The sequence below is a fragment of the Bradysia coprophila genome, assembly GCF_014529535.1.
Source record: "Bradysia coprophila strain Holo2 chromosome X unlocalized genomic scaffold, BU_Bcop_v1 contig_117, whole genome shotgun sequence".
Taxonomy (NCBI): domain Eukaryota; kingdom Metazoa; phylum Arthropoda; class Insecta; order Diptera; family Sciaridae; genus Bradysia; species Bradysia coprophila.
In genome coordinates this window covers 2,926,958-2,943,764 of record NW_023503292.1, presented here as the reverse complement: position 1 = coordinate 2,943,764, position 16,807 = coordinate 2,926,958, and the positions used below count along the sequence as shown (strand labels likewise).

The window sequence follows — 16,807 nt, the reverse complement described above, 5'->3', positions numbered from 1 at the left end:
AATTCTTCACCTGTATGTGACGCTGTTGAATGAAAACTAAAAACATTGAACGTCGAACACGTGCTCCGGTGCAATGACATGAGAAGACATTTTCGATTGTCATAGTTATTTGTGTACTTGGTTTGGACGATGTATTTAAGCTATTTTCGCAAGCGAAAATAGCTTAAAAACATCGTCTAAACCAAGTACACAAAAAAATTTTCATGCAGAGAGACAAAATCGAAAAAAATTTCAAAAATTGACCGCCCTGTACCTAGTTCACACTAAGGGGTCCAACTCACGAGTCGGTCATCCAATTTCCATTTTTTTTGTCGATAGGTATTGTAAATACCTTTCATTTGATGTACCACTTACCAGTGTAGCCGTTAAATAGCCAGAGAAATCTTTGGAAAACGTTAAAGCACTTATGGGGCCCCAGCTCGGGAGGGGTCGACCAAAAATCGCCCATCTTCGAATTTGAGGCAATTTCAACTACCTTTCAGGAAAAAAAAAATTGAAATAGGATTTGATTTACTCAAGATATCGACGTGACAGACGGACAGACAAAATTTTTATTGCGGATTCGTCATCTATGACCATAGGCAAACACTTTGCCCTTACCGCCTGCTTCGAATTCCATCAATTACACACGGCACCGTAATCCTATAAGCCCCTTCGTACTTCGTACGGGGCTAAAAAGTTTTTTAAAATCGGGTGAGTGGACCGTGAGTTAGGGCCTTAGAAGTAAAATGCTACTAGGGCCCTCTATGTGTATTTTACATAGAACTCGAGTAAATTTCATTCGTTTTTCGTAATTTTTGTTTGATTTAGAAGGTAATCGAAGGCCTAATAGAATGTTGTTGAAAAAAAATTAAATTTGGGTCCTTGGCCTAAGGCCGCTACTAGGGCCCTATGTGTATTTCACATATAACTCGAGTAAATTTCATCCGTTTTTCAAGGAGGTAATCAAAGGCCAAATAGAATGTTGTTGAAAAAAAAAAAATTGGGTCCTTGGACTAAGGCCACTACTAGGGCCCTCTATGTGTATTTTACATAGAACTCGAGTAAATTTCATTCGTTTTTCGTAATTTTTGTTTGATTTGGAAGGTAATCAAAGGCCGAATAGAATTTTGTTGAAAAAAAAATAAATTTGGGTCCTTGGCCTAAGGCCGCTACTAGGGCCCTATGTGTATTTTAAGAGTCAATTCGCCAAAACTTCGAACAACTTAAAAACAAGCCATCAGCGATTTTCGGCGGGTACACAGTAATCGATTCAGGTGATCCTCCTGAGTCATTTGCAACAAAAAAAAAATCCTCGTTATAATTATGTTTTCACGCCAGAAATCATGAAAAAATGTACTGCGCGAGGGTGACCAAAATAGTTTTTGTTGCATATCACCAAGAATACGTAACGCATTTATCTGAAATTATGGTCATTGGTAGAGGTGTTGACGCCGCATAAGCTGGCCTTTAAAACATTTCGAAATTTTTCGTGTATGTGGTGCAGTAGCTATTTTAGGGGAAAAAAATGCCAACTTTTGCAGAGTGTTTTCAAAAAGTTACAACGATAGACTTCGAAGATATCGTTTTTGCTTGTAGGTTAGTCAAATTTAAACGGATTTTGATGAATTTTGCTTTATTAGATAGGTATTGACCGTACCAATCAGGGAAAAAACAGTTTATGAAATTCGGTTTACCGGAGCGTGAGCTAGGTCTCTTGGAGTGATGTTATATGTGGCTACTCGGCCGTACAGTGAAGGTGGTGTTTTTTGTTAATATCTCGAGTAAAATTTTACCGAATATTATGAATTTTTTTTTGTTTGAAAGGTACTAACGAATGTAAAGCAGCCGTTGTACTTTCCACCTCCTAACAAAATGGCCGTCGGCCGCCATTTTGGATTTTTGTAAAATCAATATAAATAGGTGAAAATGATAATTCCAAAATCACTGATCAGTGGGAAGTGTAGTTTGTGTTACTTTTGAAAGGAACGTCGTACGGGGCTTCGTAATTGCGTTATGCGCAATTTTTAACACGTACACATTGCATAAGAATTTTACGACGTTTACGGGCGCAATAGGCTTACGGTAAGAGTAGGGCGACGGACGAAGTAGGGTCACGTGCGCAATAGATGTACGGGTTTGTACGGGGCTCAGTCGCAGCAAACGCTCCGACTGTTCTGATGGCTCGTTTTTGTTGCAAATGACTCAGGAGGATCACCTGAATCGATTATTGTGTACCCGCCGAAAATCGCTGATGGCTTGTTTTCATGTTTCATACAACTTGGTTGAAGTTTTGGCGAATTGACTCTTAAACTCGAGTAAATTTCATCCGTGTTTCGTAATTTTTGTTTGATTTAGAAGGTAATCGAAGGCTGAATAGAATGTTGTTGAAAAAACATTAAATTTGGGTCCTTGGACTAAGCCGCTACTAGGGCCCTATGTGTATTTTACATACAACTCGAGCAAATTTCATCTGTTTTTCGTAATTTTTGTTTCATTTGGAAGGTGAAAGGCCGAATAGAATGTAGTTGAAAAAAAATTTTTAATTTGGGTCCTCGGTCTGAGGCCGATACTAGGCCCTTTGTGTATTTATACTCAAAACAAGGCATCAGAACAGTCGGAGCGTTTGCTGCGACTTAGCCCCGTACAACCCGTAATCCTATTTCGTCCGCAACCATAATACGTCCGTAGCGCTAATAAGCCCGGAACCCTAATACGTTTACAACCCTCTAATGCGTCTGTTACCAAAATGCAAGTCAAGTTGGGCATTTTCAAATTTACTGAAACTGTTCATTTTTAAAATTGCGCATAGCGCAATTACGAAAGCCCGTACGAAGTACCTTTTAAATAAAACCAACAATTTACGACATTATTTTAGAAACCCAAAATTTTTTGCCAACTTTCCATTGGGTATTCAATTACCTCTCAAATGAAACAAAAACTAGCAAAATCGGATGAGATTTACTCGATTTATGTGCAAAAAACACTTAGGGCCGAGTAGCAGCCTTAGTCCAAGGGCCCAAATTTGAAACTTTTTTCGCCACGTTCTTTTCAGTATTCAATTACCTTCCATAAAAAACTAAATCTAGCAAAATCGGATGAGATTTACTCGATTTATGTGCAAAAAACACTTAGGGCCGAGTAGCGGCCTTAGTCCAAGGGCCCAAATTTGAAACTTTTTTCGCCACGTTCTTTTCAGTATTCAATTACCTTCCATAAAAAACTAAATCTAGCAAAATCGGATGAGATTTACTCGATTTATGTGCAAAAAACACTTAGGGCCGAGTAGCGGCCTTAGTCCAAGGGCCCAAATTTGAAACTTTTTTCGCCATCATTCTATTCGGCATTCAATTACCTTCCATAAAAAACTAAAACTAGCAAAATCGGATGAGATTTACTCGATTTATGTGCAAAAAACACTTAGGGCCGAGTAACGACCTTTGAGCCCTCCCAACAAGCCCACGTTGCATCTTACCCAAAAACAATGTTCAGCAACTTTGTTCTACTCGTCAATACCTTTCATGTGATATATCACAAGCAGCTATTGCGTGCGTATTTCGGTAGATATCGTCGAAAGACTGAAAAACACCTATAGGGCCCTAGCTCTGGAGGGGCCGACCCTACCATGCCCATTTTCGAACTTGACATTACTTTTGTCGATACCAATCGGGGAAAAAAAGAATTTTGAAAAAAGCTTGTGATTTACTCAAGCTAGAGGGGTCACGGACGGACGGACGGACATTTTTTTTATTGCGGATTCGTCATCTATTAACATAACCAAATGCTTTGCCCTTACTGTCTGCTTCCAATTCGACGTGTTACAAACGGGATATTAATCTTATAAGCCCCCAGTACTTCGTACGGGGCTAAAAATAAAATTTTTAGGGCGATTTGAAATTTTTGTTTTATTTGAAAGGAACGTCGTACGGGGCTTCGTAATTGCGCTATGCGCAATTTGTAAGATGTACGAAAATGACTGCCGAATTAGATAACGTCAACAATCAATGTGAAACATTGGACGAATTGAATACCAAAATCGTCGATACAATAATGGGTTTCATGAAATCCAAATGCAAATCCGTCCAAGGGAAAGAATCAAAACTCAGCAGAGAAACATTAGACCTGATCGCAAGCAGAGCAGAGTTGGTAAAAAACGGAGGACGAGATTCGGTGGAATACCGGAACCTGTCTAAAAGTATCAACAAAGCAAGGAGATCAGATGAAAGAAAATATAATGTCCAATTGGCTCAAAACATAATTGAAGCTAACTGCAATATGAAAGTCCTACGGAGAAAAATGACAAACGCCAAAAAAGAAATCTTCAAATTACGAGACAAAACAGGAACGATCCAAACGGATCGAAATGCGATATTAAACATTGCAACAGAATTTTATGAGAATTTGTTTTCTTCAGCAAGACAGAGCCCAACGGAAGAAACCGAAGATAGACCAATAATAAGAAACGTGGGATCGGAGGATATGCCCGACATAACTGTTGATGAAGTCAAAGCTGCAGTAGCCGAGATGAAAAACAAAAAGTCTCCCGGAGAAGATGGTGTTCCAGTGGAAGCCATTAAACTAGGTGGAGACTCATTATTAAAGGCAATCACGGCTTTGTTTAATCAATGTCTCCAATGGGAAGAAGTACCAGAAGCCTGGGAAAATGCGGTAATTACATTGCTGCATAAAAAAGGAGACATAACAAAGCTGGAAAATTACCGACCCATAAGCCTATTGTCAACACTCTACAAGTTGTTTATGAAAATCATTACGAAGAGGAACACTAACAAGTTCGACTTCTACCAACCCGTTGAACAAGCTGCTTTCAGATCTGGTTTCAGCACAAACGACCATTTGCAGGTGATGAGAACGCTTATTGAGAAGTGTCGTGAATACAACATCGACATAGTCTTGCTATTCATAGACTTCGAAAAAGCTTTCGATTCAGTGGAAACATGGTCGATATTGGACGCATTAGACGAATGTAGAGTAGACTCAAGGTACTCCAACACAATTCGATATGTGTACAAAAATGCTACTTCATGTATAAAACTTCATAAGAGCACGGAGAAATTCAGAATTGGCCGAGGTGTACGGCAGGGTGACACCATTTCACCTAAATTATTCACGGCGATTCTGCAGAGTATTTTCAGGAAGTTAAACTGGAGTAAAATGGGAATAAAGATAAATGGAGAGTACCTGAGCAATCTCCGCTTCGCTGATGACATTGTACCGATAGCAGCGAATCTAGGTCAGGCTCAGCTTATGCTACAACAGTTAAGTGAAGAGGCGAGCAAAGTTGGCCTCAAGATGAACTTATCGAAAACAAAAGTCATGACCAACATCGGGGACGATAGAGAAATCAAAATTGGTGACACTGTCGTTGAACGAGTCGACAGCTATGTATATCTAGGACATAAACTGAAGTTAGGTCTGGACAACCAAACTGCAGAAATAAGACGTAGGATTGGTCTTGCATGGGCAGCGTTCGGAAAACTCAGACTAATTTTCAAAAGCAAAATGAATAATAGTCTGAAACGCAAAGTTTTCGACACTTGTGTCCTTCCAGTGCTCACTTATGGAGCGGAAACGTTAACTTTAACGAAAGCATCCGAAGATAAATTGAGAGTGACACAAAGAGCCATGGAACGGAGTATGCTTGGAATAACACTCAGAGACAGAATGACGAATCAATGGATTCGACAACAAACCAGGGTCGTTGATGTCATGGAAAGAATAGCATCTCTGAAATGGAGCTGGGCGGGACATATTGCAAGAAGGACAGACGAACGTTGGACCAAAAAGATCATGAACTGGCGACCATATAAAAGACGAGCTATAGGTAGACCACCAGAGAGATGGACAAACGGAATTAAGAATATTGCAGGTACAAACTGGCAGCAAATGGCAATGGATCGTACGAAATGGAAAGAAGTTGGAGAGGCCTACATCCAGCAGTGGATAGAAACAGGCTGAAAAAGAAGAAGAAGAAGAAGAAGACACATTACATAATAATTTTACTTTAACTACATTAACCGGCGCAATAGGCTTACGGTCAAAGTAGGGTGACAGACGCACTAGGGTCACGTACGCAATAAATATACGGGTTTGTACAGGGCTCAGTCGCAGCAAACGCTCCGACTGTTCTGATGGCTCGTTTTTGGTTTAAATGGACGCATTTTTCACTTTTTTTAGTCGTGGATGGAACCATTTTAGTTTACTGTAGCCCACTAATTTAATCTAAAATTCGCAGAGAATTCTTGTCTATCGAATTTAAAGTAGCGGTAGTAAACTTGGCTCAAAATAAGATTTTATATTCTGTGTGGTTCAAGAGTTTTTCTTGTTCCACACGATCCACAGCGCTTTGAAAGCTTATTTAGTAACCATGCCCTGCTGCCCTCTCATTCAATTTAGTCGAAGTTATCAATTTCATTCGAGACAATATACATACAAATTTTTCGGTTGACTATTTACTGTACCAACTACATAAATACCAAGCGATTCAAATGCAAAGTGTTACAAGTGAGGTTCTGTTTGTAATTGATCAATTAGTTTTGGTGCTTTTACAAATTCTGACGCGTTACTTAATTGTAGAGTTGACTCTACGGTGCACATATAGAATTCTTCTATCTTAGTTCTTATCTTATGTATCAATAGTGTGCGAAATTTATTCTACAAATCGAGTCCGCTGGTGATGTTTTATGTTCTCATATGCCTAATGAAGGACAAAATACAAAATTCCTGAGAACTAACCGAAGAATAAAACATTTTTAGGATTGTTAATAGTCTACGTCCTACAATATGAAAATGTAACGACATTTTAGTGGACAACATACCGAGGCGATTATGGAAAGTTCAGTTAGAACAGACATCTGAAAAGAATTGCGATATTCGCCTTTCGACGAACACACACTTGGTGTATGACATTTCTTTTATTTATTATCATTGTTGTGCAAGTGTCAACCAATTCTGTTTCTTGTGAGGTTTGATCTGTGAGTTAGATAAATAATTTTGTTTTCAACTATTTTCCCTAAGAAAAAGTATGCAGAAAAGGCAAATTCAAACGTTGCACTGTCGGTTTATTTAAAATTTCGACAGTCAACTGTTGGATTATCTTTTCTCATGCGAATCGCGAGTGTGGAATTTTTTGTCTTTTGTGCTGACTTACAAAATGTCCGTCTTTTTCTTCTTTTTGGTGGCCAAAATGAAATTATAATGAAATTTCTAGAGTTTTAGCTCTGGAGGTTATCTAATGAAACATCGGACAAGCAGAATATTTACAACATATTTTTTGTTGTAATTTTTGATGCTCGGACAAGCAGAAGCTTTCAATAGAGAAGTGGATTTACAATTATATTTACAATCGCCAAACCAATATATTAGTATATCCAACGCTGCGGATCACCGTTCTTTTTTCTTCTGGTAGTAGCATCTTGACCTAGTTACTTTACTGACAATTTTGAAACATTCAAATTTTGTATTGCGTAAAATCGTCCGAGAATTTCAAAATGTAGAAGACAGCTCCAGGCATTTTTTTTGTTTGATCGAACCTTTAATCGAAATCCAAATATCAATTGAGTTTTGACGGAAAATTAAGTTAAACTGTAGATTATTCCGGGAGTTCCTTGTCAATACACTAGTAACCGTCCGTCCGTGACCCCTCTAGCTAGAGTAAATCACAACCTTTTTTCAAAATTCTTTTTTTCCCCGATTGGTATCGACAAAAGTACACGGAAAATTCGGCAAATTCGACATTTGTTGTGTGCTGCATATATTTGCTGCAGACTGAATAATGTTCCCGTGTGTTGTATTACAATAAACATGTAATATGAATATTTTCAAAATATAGTTCCGGCAACAATATTATTCAGCTCGTAGGAATATTGTGAGGTTCCCAGGTATATATTTGCTGTGTGCTGAATTATATCTTCAAATTAGTTGTGGGATGTATTACTTAACTTTACCTGCATGCCGAATATTGACTAAATGGTACTATCGAACTATACCTGCATGCTGAATATTGACTAAATGAATAAAGTATTTAGAATGGACTATGCAACAATAAATTTATTGTTTTAATGAAATAAAAGGAAGATCTCAAGAACATACGCATAAAGATGATTATCAAATCTAATTTTATTCCTTCATTTAAAGTTATTTCTATTTTTACCGAATTAATATGCAATGATAATGTTACATTTATGTATTTCAATAGAAATTTTGACGAACGAACTTTTAAATTCATTTTCGGTGTTAAAGGCTTTTGAAATGTTAACAGAAATAGTTGGTTGTATTCAGCAATAAATGATGGAATTTGTTTATGTACTGTCCGTTTGACAAGAGGATCGCCACGGTTCAGCAGGGGGTTTTGAACATTTGTTTTTTACACGTTGGCACACGTGCTCTTGTCAGATTCAAGATTCTTTTTACGAAGGTTACGCTGATTATACTTTGTGAAAAAGGCCAATACCTTGCAAATATGTCACATCTTGGACAGAATTTGACACTGCAATATCTGCAACATGAAAAAACTAAATGTTCGAAACCCCCTGAAACCCCGTGCTTCCACCTACGTAATATACACAAACTAGGTGAGCCAATCTTAATTTATTAATTCGCGTAATAGATGCTCACTATTAATGTGAACAGTTTTTTTGTAGAACGATTGAAAAAACCTCTAATTCAGAACCAGGCTCAGAATTAAAATAATAATATCCGATGACATTGCTTAGTGGGGAGAAGTACTACATTTCATAGAAAATAAATTCAATTAAATGTTGTTGCATAACCCATTCTAAATACGGACGACTTTATTCATTTAGTCAATATTCAGCATGCAGGTATAAATATGCCTGTGTGCTGCATAAAGCAAAGTAACAACGGTTCGAAATAAGACTGCCACTATATGCAAGCAGTATAGCAGCAGTGGTAAAGTCGTTGGCAGTCAGAAACTGAGGTTAAGCATCGATGGTCGCGGTCCGTACTTGGGTGGGTGACCGGAAAAAACGTAAGCAAAAAAAAAAATTCTGTTAGCAATTTAATATGATGAATTTAAATATAAATCTACGGCTAATAACAAATAATAATAATAAAATTGAAAATAAAAAAAAAATTTGAAAAAGTTTTTTTGTTTTTTTTGCTAACGCAAATAAAATTGATAAAGTTAATTAAATCAATTTCTTCTATTAAACGATAAATTAGGTTGTTTATTGAATTGAAAAAAATGGCGTCATTTTATATAATAAAACAGGCATACAGCTAAGACCTGCACGCTGAAAAATAATATCCAGCACACAACAACAATATTCATTAGGCGGGCATTGTATGATCCTCAGATCAATATGCAGCACACAACTAATGTTCTATAATCGTGAAGCTGTTCCCGATTTCTTCGTCTGGGGTGCATATATGAGTTTTCCGTGTAAGGTCAAGTTCGAAAATGGGCATGGTAGGGTCGGCCCTTTCAGAGCTAGGGCCCTATAGGTGTTTTTCAGTCTTTCGACGATATCTACCGAAATACGCACGCAATAGCTGCTTGTGATATATCAAATGAAAGGTATTGACGAGTAGAACAAAGTTGCTGAACATTGTTTTGGGTAAGATGTAACGTGGGCTTGTTGGGAGGGCTTGATTTAGTTTTTTATGGAAGGTAATTGAATACCGAAAAGAACGTGACGAAAAAAGTTTAAAATTTGGGTCCTTGGACTAAGGCCGTTACTCGGCCCTAAGTGCTTTTTGCACATAAATCGAGTAAATCTCATCCGATTTTGCTAGATTTAGTTTTTTATGGAAGGTAATTGAATACCGAAAAGAACGTGGCGAAAAAAGTTTCAAATTTGGGCCCTTGGACTAAGGCCGCTACTCGGCCCTAAGTGCTTTTTGCACATAAATCGAGTAAATCTCATCCGATTTTGCTAGTTTTTGTTTCATTTGAGAGATAATTGAATGCCGAATAGAATGATGGCAAAAAAAGTTTCAAATTTGGGCCCTTGGACTAAGGCCGCTACTCGACCCTAAGTGCTTTTTGCTCATAAATCGAGTAAATCTCATCCGATTTTGCTAGTTTTTGTTTCATTTGAGAGATAATTGAATGCCGAATAGAATGATGGCAAAAAAAAGTTTCAAATTTGGGCCCTTGCACTAAGGCCGCTACTCGGCCCTAAGTGCTTTTTGCACATAAATCGAGTAAATCTCAAACGATTTTGCTAGTTTTTGTTTCATTTGAGAGGTAATTGAATACCCAATGGAAAGTTGGCAAAAAATTTTGGGTTTCTAAAATAATGTCGTAAATTGTTGGTTTTATTTGAAAGGTACTTCGTACGGGCTTTCGTAATTGCGCTATGCGCAATTTTAAAAATGAACACTTTCAGTAAATTTGACAATGCCCAACTTGACTTGCATTTTGGTAACAGACGCATTAGAGGGTTGTAGACGTATTAGGGTTCCGGGCTTATTAGGGCTACGGACGTATTATGGTTGCGGACGAAATAGGATTACGGGTTGTACGGGGCTAAGTCGCAGCAAACGCTCCGACTGTTCTGATGCCTTGTTTTTCTAAAATTTTGGTTGTTTACAGTCAAATTTTTTTTTTGGTAAAAATTATTTGGCAGATAATGAGAAAAACTATGCCAGCTTGTTTGAACTAAAATTGGGTGTAAAATTTAATTTTTGCGTAACGAAGCTGAAAGCGTCAACTCTAGCGATATCATTCATTTTAGAAATTGTACTTCAGAGACTGCGTCACACTTTTCTCGAAGAGATTTTTGTTGGGATCATTATAATAGCACATTTTTGCATATAAGTTTTCGTAAACAAGTGGTCTGTGTAAACGCGTATATCAAACCCACATGAAACATTTCTATTAACTCGAATATGGTGAAAGTGCTGAAAATGTTTGAAGATGCTTCAATTTCAATCGTATTGACGAGTACTTTCGTTTAAACATATTTTTTTGATGTGGCTCAAAATGGAAAAGTAAAAATCTTCGCCTATATATTGGTTCCTTTGGTTGGTGAAACAAAAAATACGGAAAACGGATGAAATTTGCTCGAGTTATATGTAAAATACACATAGGGCCCTAGTAGCGGCCTTAGTCCAGGGACCCAATTTTTTTTTTCAACTACATTCTATTCGGTGTTCGATTATCTTTCAAATGAAACAAAAATTACGAAAAACGGATGAAATTTACTCGAGTTGTATGTAAAATACGCATAGGGCCCTAGTAGCGGCCTTAGTCCGAGGACCCAAATTTAATTTTTTTTCAACAACATTCTATTCGGCCTTTGATTACCTTCCAAATGAAACAAAAATTACGAAAAACGGATGAAATTTGCTCGAGTTATATGTAAAATACACATAGGGCCCTAGTAGCGGCCTTAGTCCGAGGACCCAAATTCAATTTTTTTTCAACAACATTCTATTCGGTGTTCCATTATCTTTCAAATGAAACAAAAATTACGAAAAACGGATGAAACTTACTCGAGTTGTATGTAAAATACGCATAGGGCCCTAGTAGCGGCCTTAGTCCGAGGACCCAAATTTAATTTTTTTTTTCAACAACATTCTATTCGGCCTTTGATTACCTTCCAAATGACACAAAAATTACGAAAAACGAATGAAATTTACTCGAGTTCAATGTAAAATACACATAGGGCCCTAGTAGTGGCCTTAGTCCAAGGACCCAAATTTAATAATTTTTCAACAACTTTCTATTCGGCGTTCGATTACCTTCCAAATGAAATAAAAATTACGAAAAACGGATTAAATTTACTTGAGTTCTATGTAAAATACACATAGGGCCCTAGTAGCTTTTAACTTCTAAGGCCCTAACTCACGGTCCACTCACCCGATTTTAAAACACTTTTTTTTCCTGGATTGGTATTGACAATACCTATCATTTGCCGGGTCATTTACATTTCCATCGTTTATTTTGCCATAAATATCACCAAAAGACCTTAAATCACTTAGGTGGCCCTAACTCACGAAGGGCCGACCCGAATATGCCCATCTTCGAACTTAGCCTCACTATTTTGACTATCTTTCAGGGAAAAAAAAAATTTTGATATCGGATTTGATTTACTCAAGATATCGACGTGACGGACAGACGGACAGACGGCCCAAATTTTTATTGCGGATTCGTCATCTATGAACATAGGCAAACACTTTGCCCTGACCGTCTGCTTCGAATTCCATCAATTACACACGGCATCGTAATCCTATAAGCCCCTTTGTACTTCGTACGGGGCTAAAAATTCAACCGTGTGCGAAGTTTGCAGCCCGTGGCCGAAGGCCAGGGCGGCAATCGCACAGGTTGAATTTTTTTACGTCGTGCCATGTGATCCATACAACTTTTCATTACAATAACTTCGAAAATTGTAATTTGAGCTTCCTAAACACGTTCCAACTGATGAAATTTACCGAAATAGGCTGAAATATGCAGGGGTCCAGGGGGCGGCAGCCCCCTGGTAAAAGAAAAATCAATTAGTCATTTGTGTACCTGTTTTGGACGATTGATTTTAGGCAATTTCGCGGATTGTAGGCCGAACGAAGTGAGGTCTACAAGCGAAAGTGCCTTAAATCAACCGTCCCAAACAGGTGCACATGTGAGTTTTCATGCAGAGGGCCGGAAACCCGAGAAAATTCGAAAAATTGCCCTCATTTTCGGCCCCGAAGCATGAAAAAATTATTGGCAACCAGACGAAACACATGTTGTTGCTGTCATTTACTTTCGCATCTTCGTTTGAGAGCCGAAAGTACTTTCGCTCCTCTGTTGTTGCTGTCATCTACTTTCGCATCTTCGTTTGGGGGGCGAAAGTACTTTCGCACCTCTTGTGATGTCGTGGCTTACTGAGAGCTGAATTTGTAAACTTTCGCATCTCATTCGGGAAGCGAAAATTACAATTTTCGTAGTTAGTGTAATGAAAATAGTATTTTTCGTCACAAGTGACGAAAAGTAGAATTTTTCAGGACTAGTCTCAAGCTTGTCCTAACGAGGCGAAACCGAGAAAAAATTCTGCTTTCGCCACGAGTCACGAACTACGTTTTCTGTGTCGTAAGGATCATAATGAGACAAAAACAAAACAAAAACATTACAACAATTTCAGCAATCACTTCTCGATCGTAGGTGCATTGACGAAATACGTCGAATTATGATTCTAAGGCACAGAAAATAATGTTTTCAAAAGTCAATAATAATCGAATGTTTTATCGATAATCAACAATTGTCGGTATTTGATAATCGGATGAGTCTCAAAAAAGTATTAAGATATAAATTGTCTAAATTAAAATCGGCTGAAACTAACCTCCACTGGCCCCTACGCTATTTCTATTTCATTATCAGATTAGTTTGTTTGGGAGGTGAACTACTATTTTCGTTAAAAAAAACGGATAGTTCCGAGCTTCCGTAATTGACAAATATCAAACGAATGTTTAATCGATAATCAATTGTTATTAATCGATGATTGAATTTGCCTTTGAATATCGATAATCGATAAAACACGGTGTGGCTGAACAAATTTTATTTGAAAGGTCATGAGCCATCGCTACTTTTGCATGAAATTACTAGAAGGGATCTCTACAAGCAGTTTTGACATGAATTTAAAATATTTTACTCGGCGCCTTTTGGAGAACATTGATTTTAGTGGTTGTACCGTACCCTGGTTGTAGTTTTTTTGCAAAAATAAGTTTGTAGTTTAGAATTGACGCCTGATTAAGAAACTGCTAATGAAAAAATAAGTTCGAACTTTTGATGCGCATTCTTAAAAACCGAGTTTTCGGTACCGACTGGCATTTTTGGATCTTTTCTCGTAGATATATAAATAGGAAGTTACAAAATTGGCTTAATAATTACACCTACACTGAGTCGACCGTAAAAAATCGATATATGTGACAAAGACCGAAAACGACGAAAAATCGACCTGGCGGCAGCACAAAATTAAAGTTTGAAATTTTTTTCTTCCATAAAATGATCATATGGACCAGCTGAGTGGATTCCCGGCTGAGCCTTAATAGAAATAAGACAATTTGTAAAAACCGCTACACCCTAATCTACACTCAATCGTTAACTTCGAAATGCTACTCATAAGCGTTCAAAATCGGCGAGCTACGAAAGAAATATTTTTTACACAGTATATCTTAGAATTGTTCCCTCTACCGATCCCCATTAAAATATGTGCTCAGGCTGTGCCTGACTGCTTGTGGTAGTCGCATCCACTGGTTCTCAGAAACGACTCAGGGGTTCGGGCTAAATTTTTCCTGTGTGATGTTCTTGTCCATCACTCATTATAAATATGAAAAAAAAATTATTGGTGGTCGGCGGTCCTTATTTAATCTCGTTTCAAACCAATATATAATGGTATAGATTTTGAGCTATATACTAGCATATTTATCAGTAAATTGTTTATTTATAGGTAAATATAGGTCAATGCAAGATTTTTATTTATAAAAATTTAGCCTTCGTTGAAGGTAATAGGTTCTGTAGCGTGCACTGTGTGCGAAAAAAAGTTAATATCGCACTGTGTCCAGAAATACAGTGAAATAAATACCTTCAAAACGACATTAAATGGATGCATGGAAAGGTGATGATTATGGACCGGAATTGCGAAAATAACTATTTAGATTCTGAGATTTTCATTTTTTTGTATTTGCGTGTAAAAAAATTCATTTGGATATTTTGTACAAAATAATGTAGGCAAGAGAGTTTATAGTGTGTTTCAACAATGTTTAGTAGTCAGTAAAAAAATACATTTACAACTAGCTCAAAACCTTTTAGTTCCTGAGATTTTCATTTTTTTTTAAATTTACGTGTAAAAATGTTTATTTGGATATTTTGAACAAAATAATGTAGGCAAGAGAGTTTATAGTGTGTTTCAACGGTGTGTAGTGGTCAGTCAAAAAAAAACATTTAGTACTAGCTAAAAACCTTTTAGTTTCTGAGATTTTCATATTTTTTTTTATTTACATGTCTGAGGAAATTTTAGGTCAATTTGAAATTTGTGTTACGTTTGAAAGGAACGTCGTACGGGGCTTCGTAATTGCGCTATGCGCAATTTTTAAGATGTACAAATTTCATAAGAATTTTACTTTACCGACGTTTACGGGCGCAGTAGACTTACGGTAAGAGTAGGGCGACGGACGAACTAGGGTCACGTGCGCAATAGATGTACGGGTTCGTACGGGGCTCAGTCGCAGAAAACGCTCCGACTATTCTGACGGCTCGTTTTTTTCACTGATTTGGCATCTCTAGACAACCACAATAGGTTTCCCCTTACTCAGGGAGTCCAATTCGACGTGTTACAAACGTATGCGTAAACCTATAAGACCCCAGTACTTCGTACGGGTCTAAAAACCGATTGTCAGACGTGTATACCAAACACAGCTGATTGAATCGGTTCAAAAAATCTCTTGTAGTTGTGTTAGAGCTGTCACACGGCTTACCAGTCAAGACATTGTTGGGAGCCGCCGGTATTCTACTCCTACTAATTTCGTTCATAGTACACTAGATGTTACTAGGTTAGTAGCAGTTTACCATTGAGCACAGTAGAAACGATTCGGTATGAAAGGATGTCGAAAAAAATAGCGAAATTAGTAAAAATAACGATCCACCGATGCTCCCTTGCGGAGTAGGGTCTGTTATTATTAGTTTGTAGTTTACTTTGTCATGTAGAGGGTTTTCTTTATCTTTTTTCTTCTGACTTGGATCGAAGGCGTCTTGCCGAGTGTGTAAATTTTTCTTTATGCCACTCAGCATCATATGTGCAAAATTTGCAAACTTTAGATGCCTCTGTGGAACGTTTTATGGAACTCGATGCAAAGTACTTTATTAGGCTCACTATGTGTATTATGACACACGGCCTGCGACCTCGTGTCATAATTACACATCTAGAGCCTAATAAATTACTTTGCACCTCGATTGCATAAATAACTATTTGAAGCCTTGACAGGCTCATTCTCAGAAATTTGTAAGAAATTTAAAACTAATTTGAGCGATAATAAATGAAGTGAATGAAAAGTGTGAAAATTCACGATTTAGAGTAGTTTTTTTCTTCAATATTCGGTTATTTTTTATAAATCAATTTATTGTGAGAAGACCAACATAAACGACGTAATAATCGTGAAGTGACAGCTTAAGGAAAACAACCCAGCAGGCACCTGAGAAGGAAGTAATTTTCGCTAATTGTAGCTGTTGTAATGATCATGTAATTTTGGAACTACAGGTATATAGAAATGGTATTAGTGTACTGGAAGATGTTTGTAAAAAATTAAAAAAAAAGTGTTGAGAACGGCAGCTTGAACAATCTTAGTTCGGGTTGTGATGCTTTCAGTTGTGGACAATTTTGATCATACAAATACAATCGTATGCGTTTTACTCAAGTTAGAGAACCCACAGACGGACGGACGGACATTGTTTTCGCTGATTTGGCATCTATTACAAACGTATGCGTAAACCTATAAGACCCCAGTACTTCGTACGGGTCTAAAAATCTGTTTATCATTTTCCAACAGTTCAAAAAAGATTAAAGCAGTGATGTTACTCGAGATTGGAAGTTGTTTGCTGCAATGGTGGTAGATCGTTTGTGCCTTATCATAGTCACGCCTTCTATTGCAACTTAAGCTGTTTTATAGGGTCTTTTTCTCGTCCTTCAAGTTTGTAGAACTAATTCGTATAACAAGTTAGGAGTATGAAAAGTTAGGAAAAGGTAAGGTACGTTTGACCACTGTTTCGATCTGTGAGAAAATTAAATATGTCTTTCGAAATGTTGCATTAATATGCAGTTCAAAAATACCATTTCTCATCAGGCCATGGCGACAGTGGTACTTGATACAATGC

General features: G+C 37.4%; 1 protein-coding gene and 1 long non-coding RNA gene across 2 annotated transcripts in view; one reads left to right on the top strand and one right to left on the bottom strand.

The window, feature by feature from the left end:
- Positions 1-16,807, bottom strand: part of LOC119067055 — a 39,860-nt gene that overhangs the window by 10,365 nt on the left and 12,688 nt on the right. The window lies entirely within an intron of this gene.
- On the top strand, positions 15,321-15,616 carry LOC119067066. The gene is made up of 2 exons (XR_005085856.1): positions 15,321-15,367; positions 15,418-15,616. It is a non-coding gene; the product is annotated as an uncharacterized LOC119067066 (long non-coding RNA).